Here is a 6779-nt window from a genome sequence, read left to right on the forward strand (position 1 = left end):
TAATCAACTAAACTAATCAACGAAATCATAAGGATCGTTTATGACCTTTACGGGATAAGGGATAAAAATAAAAACTAGGATAGTTAGGTGGATATGTCCGTGAAGGTGGATGAAGAAGCGTATATAATGGCACAATCGTCGAGATAGGACCACACGACAAATTGTCTAAATTAAGGCAGCATTGGGGTCATTTTAGAGGATCGAGATGAAAATTGTCGAGCGTTCTTGGAATTGTCGTTAACCTTTAGTCGTCTATTAAAGTGCTCTCATGGCAAGAATACCATAATAATTGGAAATTTAGAATAAACAATCATTGCAAAAGATAGACACTTTTCGCATATCGCAAGCAAGTAATTTTCGTCCGGATGGTTGCGCTCGAGAGTCAAAACTTTCTCAACGCGTCTAGATTGCGAAGCAAGTTGAAATGATTTCAATTAGAGATTTAACTTACAACGTAGAGCGCTGCCTCCAGAATGACTTCAACGCGTTCGTTCGAAATATTCAATACGTAAACGGCATGTAAACGACGGGTAAACGACGAGTAAACGATGACAAATGTTTTAAAGAAAATAATATTTAATAGTACGATATGTAATGCGAGTACGTGTCCTAGTATGTGTCCATTATACAAATGATCGACGATACGGCGAATTAGGCGAATTAGGCGAATTAGACGAATTTGAGGAATAGTGCAATAACGAAAACTATTTTCCTAAAAGCATAGGTGTATCTTGGCGAGGTAACAGCGCGCGAGTACCGTATACCTATACGTATGCCTGTGTCCATCAGAAGCGTACGTAGGAATTTCAAGAGTGGGAACTCCGAGGTCCTGCTGGCCCTCATCTTCGGTGGCCTCACGGTGAAGGTTGGAAGAGAAGGAGGAGGAAGGCATCGTGTACCGTTCTGTCCTCCGGAACCTCGGTTCATCGGGTCGGTTATTCCAGCTTCTCATACTCTTTAGAAAAAGCAGTCTATGACCGACCTGGCTGTGCGGCCATCTCTCTTGGCTTCTATCGCCCCCTATCGCCCCCCTTCTTCTCTGCGATCTCGACGATCGACGCAAGATACGTTAGAGCGCTTTTCTCAAACTTATTTTCTTCATCTAATCATATTCGTTTGTTTATTGTAACGATCGGCACTTTATTTTAGTTTGAAAATTTATTTCTTACGTATAAAGCCATATCAATATGTAATTATTTATTTGTAAGAGTGGTCGAACAGTCAGCGGAACGCCTTGAAACTCGATATTCTTTCAGATTGTTACAATGAAGCGTATAACGTTTTGCAATGACGAAGAGAGCACTGGAAGTGTGAGAGCGATAGATAGCTACGCAGAGTAGTAGAGATGTAGTTGAAAGGAGAGAGACAGAGAGAGAGAAAGAGAGAGAGAGAGAGAGAGAGAGAGAGAGAGAGAGAAAGAGAGAGAGGTAGTCGATGCTGATTCGTAGAAGGAATAAAAACAGAAATGGAAGCAAAACGATAGCTTTGCACTGCGAGAATAGATGAAGCGAGTGCGAAGATGGAGACGCTCCGAAGGATGTTACCATAGTTGGAGGAGGGAGGAGTACCCCACCACAGTATGCCACGCGTGATCGAGTTACTTGGACGAACTGGCCTGGCACAGGTGAGGTGAGGTTGGTATACGGCCTGCGGGACAAAGAACCGCAAGAAATACCGATACTACCTTGCTTCGGGACTTAAAGTCGCTGTTCGAACGAAAAGTATCCCGGCACCGTTATCCCTACTCGATGATGAATATTTTGACGTGTATCATGGATCGTGGGAAATAGTTGTTAGGACTCGCGTCGACTTATAAATATCAACTTTTGATGACTCATACAATCCAAATATAATATACATATAGTGAAATTATCTTCCAACTTTTACAACTAAATGACTTCCGTATAAGTCATAGATAACGTTGCGTGGGTGATGATATCGATTTTTTTTTGCAGAGACAAAAATTCATCTTTCTTCATTCGAATACTATTATTTTCGAATCAATCGTGATCCCAACCGCACCCTTAGAAGGTCGTAGACACGTAAAACCTTCAAAGAAGATATCGTTACACCGAAACGTCGATACTTCGTAACATTGCCTCATCCTCCTGTGTTGCGGTTTATGTTAAAGTTCTTTGGTGATCTCATGTCGTATCTATGTATTATGCGCAAAAGATTACAAAAGTAGCGAAATCTTTGTTGAAGGAACGTTTTAAAGTTGCTCAGTGACAGAAGAAAAGAGCGATATATACATATGTATATGTGTATATATATATATATATATATATATATATATATATACATGCGATCTATATCATCTACATCAGTCGTACGAGCGTTATGTTTGAAAAAAATAAAAGCGATTTTTACGGCGATTAATGAGATTACTCATGATAAGGACTGCTCAACCACTTGTACGGTTCTTTTATACGTACGAGGAATGATCGATGTATCAATCCTGATCGACGATCTGAAAGCGGAAGCCCCACCCGTTTTACCAGTCCTACCTGCTTGGCCTGCGGGATCGAGGCGTTTCCACGTAAGAATTCAACTCGTTTCCGGTTTCTCCGCGACAGGTTAGCGAAGTATCAACGACGAGTCTTTAATCCAATGCACGTGCATTCGTTGCAGTGCAGTGGCTTACGTGGTATATGTAAAAACTGGAATCTCTCTCTCTCTCTCTCTCTCTCTCTCTCTCTCTCTCTCTCTGTCTCTGTCTCTGTGTAGTACATGTCAAATTCATTAATGTAGTTTTATGAATATTTCTAACGAAATATTACGTCCGGATACATATTTACTGTAAGAAAAACTCAAACAGCATTAGTCCATTGTGAGAGAAAGAGAAAATGACAATTTTACTGGGAAATTTAGAGATACCTACCATCTAGAGATGATTGCGCATATTAACGCACGCATGTACATGCGCAGTATCTACATAATTGCAAGCTCTCAACTCAGAATGATGTAGGAATATTCGTTCATCGTGAATAACGAGCAAAATAAGGTTTTACTTTCGTTCATTATAATCCGTCAAGGTGTTATAGTTGCAGTAAATGAGTCTGAAAAATGCCACTTCGAATCGACGTTTACATATCGTATGTACTAAGTAATATACTTTTATTTAATCGTGAGAATATCTCAAGGATCATTGGAGATATTGGTTCGGTTTTGATTTCTATGGAAATCTCTTATCTTGGATTGTTTCTTTAATTGGAAAAATTTCACTTACGAATTTCTATGATGCTATAGCCTATCTTTCCTCAGTCATGGGTGCCTTTTTACATTCGTCCTCTCATATACCGATTTCGTTGTCATTGCACAATGGTCCGTGTAATCAGGAGCGAGTGACTGTTGCCTGATGCACACCTTCCTCTCTTTTTCTCTTTTTGTTTTCTATTTTCTTTCTTCCCACATTCGCCGCGCTTTCTTTTACATTTTTCCCTTTCCTCCTGCATTTTCATCGGAGCTGCAGGGGCAACCACAATGACGTCGGGGATTCGTCATTGTTCCAGGCGGCTATAAAGGCAAAAGCAAAAGCAAAAGCAAAAGCCAAAAGCGAAAGCGCTCCGGCAATACTTTAATGCGCTCCGGTTTCTTTCAACAAACGCGACCCTTCCTCCGCGCGACGGATGGCATCGAAAATCTCATCATTTAGAGTGGCTTGCTTTCAAAATACGAAGCATCAGCGAGAAGGGTTTCCCTTATATTCGTTGACGAGTATGATACAAGGTCTACGTATTCCTATTCGACAGGTAAAAGAACTAAACAACTCACTTAATAAAGAGAAACGAAGAAGATTCATGAAGTTTCGTATTCCTTCTTACTTTTTCCTATTAGTATATAATAGCTACATTTATTGAACAGGAACGAAAACGTGGACGCTCGATGATGCTTTTGAATGGTGTGCGAGATGAAAATTGCATTCTACAAAGTAGAATAACCATAGTAGGATAGCGGAAGGGTGCATTTCCCATTCCTGCGAGGGTTAAAATCCACGGATTTGGGGGACGTGGTAGTGAGAGAGAGAGAGAGAGAGAGAGAGAGAGAGAAAGAGAGCGCGGCTAGTAGTTGGAGGGTGGCACAAAAGAAACCAAAGTACTAACTAGGGCATTAGCAGGGAAGCCCGGTTCGACAAACAAATTCAGCCCTCTCCTAAATCAGCGGCCTTCGCTCCCTTCGCCATATTTCCGTTTTCACAAGGGCAGCTAGATATGCATTGCACACGTTATCGATTAGAAAACGAGGGTAAGGATAGCAAACGAATACGCTATATTTTTATATGTCTTTATATATTTGAAATTAGAATTCTCTTAGTTTACAAGTGAGATAAAAGTAGATTGAATTATTGTAAATTTAGATATTTATATGTATCAATAATGTAGATCGTTATCTACATTTACATACGTATAGGTACATATGATACGTGCACCTATCAATTTATCAACGAAATAAAGCTTATTGACGATAGAAGAAATTCCAGGCAAGTTTAAGAAAATTCACTAAAGTGCAGTTGCTAAGAGGGAGATGGTAGTAAAAAATCAGAAGGATATTTGCCGCTACTTGGGAGCACCGATCAAATCCCAACCCGCCTCTAGGATAAACCGAGATTGATTCGGCCTTGGAAATGGAGAAGGGAAGAACCAGCAACAACTCCAGGGACGCAACCCAGCTGCGCTAGGAGTGACTAATACTCGGAAGAGTATTCTCGAGGTGTGGCCAGATTTCGGGCCGATGTAGGAAGGGGAGTTCTAGACAAGCAAGCTCAAGGGGTGAGTACGAGGCGAGGGTTCCTCTACTTTTACAGTATATCTATATGTAGGTGTGTGTGTGTGTATCATACATATCATACGTACGTAGAAGCGTCCTGCCGCGAGAAGCATTCAGCATTAATACGTAGATTAGATATATGAGATGCAGGTAGATATATCTCCGATTTCGTAACTGAGAATCTGTTAAGGAATGTTTATCGAGTCTTCATCGAGTCTTTATCGAGTCTTTATCGAGCCTTCATCTAATGTTCACCGAGCAGCTATCGTTTGGTCTCCGTTTAAAGGCGAATTACTAAAATTTGTACGATTTAAAGAGAAAGAGGGATTAATACATCGTGCATGATACTGACGATTATACTATAGCAGTAGTGGTTATAATAATAATGATAAGAAGGAGGAGAGGAGACATCAGAGGAGGAAGAAGCCTCTCGAGCGTGGCCGGGCTACTTTACCCGCATGTGCACACGCGTGTCATTGACCGATGTGTCACGTTCATTGGTGGCTCGAACGCTCGGAATGATCGCGAGGAGAAGAAGAGGAACAAAGAAGGCGATGAGAAGGAAAGAAGGCGACGTATGCAGGACGGTCCCGGTGGTGACGTAGGACGTAGGAAAGAGAAAAGGGGTGGGGGAGATCCGCGAGTCGGGGGCACCGGCTAATCTAAAGGAGCGACCCACGGGGTATGTCGTTCGCTAATCACCCTGATGAAGCTTGATGGGGCCAGCAGCAATTGTCTCGAGTGAGATCACTTTGCGCGCTCCGCTTCGCTACGTAAGCATTACCACGATATATTGATTTTTTTCCATTTTTATTCTCCATCGATTTAGTATTACGATCGATCGATCGATCTAGCTTAACACTTGAATCTAACTTGGGTCTTGCGTTTGAATTGCGTTTGAATAAAAAAATTCATTAGCGAGGTTCACGAGTTAATTACGTCGAATTATAAATCGTTTTTCAACTTTGAGAATCTAGATATTACATCGTTCTACTTTGGTTGATTAATTTCTAAAAAGGGAAAGGCAAAAGGGATAACGAATAAAAACGATACATCTCTGAGATTCACTTTTATCTTCTTTGTCTTTTGAAAGGACGCTGACATTCTTCTCGATAGCGCGACGTAGTCACTTTCGACGAAATAGCGGGAGGGTGTGCGACAGAACGTGCACAGATGGTACGTCCCGCGTGGTTTAGAATGTGCCGCACTACCATCCCCATATGTAGGGATGATAGTAAAACTCAGTTCAGAAAAGGGAGGGGGTGTCGTATAACTCCAGCTAGATCCTTCTTTTCTCCTTCTCTTTCGCTATTCTCTCGTTTCTCTTCTCTTTTTCTGCTGCCCCGATCGGTATCGATCGTTGAAAGATGTCCACAGAGAAGAGTACCGCATCGCGTCACCTTAGCCTATTATCGAAATTTACTCGAGCGTTATATTCATAATGTATACTCATAATGTATACTTATGAACTCGACATTCTTTTTCGTTACTCTTGTGGCAAAAATAACTGCGAAAATAAACCAGAAATTTCATGTTATTTCAAAATTTCGAACGAGAGAGAAAGAGAGAGAGAGAGAGAGAGAGAGAGAGAGAGAGAGAGAGAGAGAGAGGAAAAGAAAATCTTACGTATGTATATAAGTATACGTAGCGTTATATACATAGGTAGCCCGACGCGATGGGACACACGAGTGAACCTTGAGAAAATCCAAATTCTGGGGTCGTGTGAAAGGTTACTATGTTCTACGTTCTACGTTGTTAGGATAGATATAACACATGTGCGGCAACCTTCTTCGGTCGCCTCCCTCGATAATCATCATCCCGGCGCGTCTTTACAGTCACACATGAGCGCTGCAAGCAAGAGTATTAATGTGCGTGTGCGGGTGCATAGTAACTTTTCGGACATTGGAGATTTTAGCGCGGAAAAAGTTTTAAAATGTATTACGTCAAAAAATATTATCTATTATATCTTTCGATATAATACATGTTAAAACAATCGATAAATTATAAGATTT

General features: G+C 41.1%; 1 long non-coding RNA gene across 1 annotated transcript; it reads right to left on the minus strand.

Moving 5' to 3' along the window:
- Window positions 1–2341: 2341 nt before the first annotated feature.
- Window positions 2342–3356, minus strand: LOC146872150 (uncharacterized). The gene is made up of 3 exons (XR_014983649.1): window positions 3230–3356; window positions 2882–3072; window positions 2342–2797 (listed from the first exon to the last, which is right to left on the minus strand). It is a non-coding gene; the product is annotated as an uncharacterized LOC146872150 (long non-coding RNA).
- Window positions 3357–6779: the final 3423 nt, after the last annotated feature.

This window comes from Vespa mandarinia, unplaced genomic scaffold, assembly GCF_050613455.1.
Source record: "Vespa mandarinia isolate Hongniang unplaced genomic scaffold, ASM5061345v1 scaffold_37, whole genome shotgun sequence".
Taxonomy (NCBI): Eukaryota; Metazoa; Arthropoda; class Insecta; order Hymenoptera; family Vespidae; genus Vespa; species Vespa mandarinia.